At 35.5% G+C, this 832-nt stretch overlaps 1 pseudogene; it reads right to left on the minus strand.

The window, feature by feature from the left end:
• Positions 1-327: 327 nt before the first annotated feature.
• LOC145573533 (small nucleolar RNA R71) lies at positions 328-420 on the minus strand (annotated as a pseudogene).
• Between the last annotated feature and the right edge of the window lie 412 nt (positions 421-832).

Here is an 832-nt window from a genome sequence, read left to right on the forward strand (position 1 = left end):
ACTCCTACACCTAATCTCGAGGGAGTACAATTCGAGATTAAACCCCAGTTTATTACTATGAATAAGAGGAAGAAATTTAGCGGAGTAAAGGGTTAAGATCAAAATCTTCACATTTTGGATTTCTTCCAATATTGCAACACTATTAGACAAGCTAGGGTTACGCAGGACCAAATTAGGGAGATTGTTTTTCCGTTTTCTTTATGTGGAAGCTAAATTATGGTACAATGGATTGAATAAAACTGCCCTTGGTATTACTAACTAAGATACTCTTGCTTTGAATTTCTATAATAAATATACCCTGCAGAGAGCAGCTTTGTTAAGGAGTTCAATCCCAAAATTTTCCCAAGAAGCTGATGAAAGTCTATATGACGCTTGGGAAAGATTTAAGGACTTGAAGTGAGAACGTCCCCATTGTGGATTAGCACAGTGGCATGTAATCCAAGCCTTCTAAAACAGAATTGGAAATTCATCTAGATCAATCCTAGATTCAACAGCTAATGGAAGATTTATGAATCTTCACGTAGATGTAGCACAAATAGTTATCGAAGAGATGGCAATTCACAATTCCCAATATGGGAATCCTATAGGTTTTGCAAACAAAGGGAAACATAGTGTTGATTCTGTAACCTTTGTGCAAGCTCAATTATCATCTAATTGTCAGAAATTAGATAATATTAGTATTTCTATTCCTACTGCCATTGCTAATGTTTCTGCTGTTAATAACAACACTAATGATGCTTTTTGTGAAAATTGTAGAATCGTAGGTCATTAGGAACAAGATTGTAGGAGTTCCACATGGATAAAGTTATTGCCTTCCAAGCCTATAGACAAA

Source organism: Chenopodium album, chromosome 12 (assembly GCF_948465745.1).
Source record: "Chenopodium album chromosome 12, dcCheAlbu1.1, whole genome shotgun sequence".
Lineage (NCBI taxonomy): Eukaryota > Viridiplantae > Streptophyta > Magnoliopsida > Caryophyllales > Amaranthaceae > Chenopodium > Chenopodium album.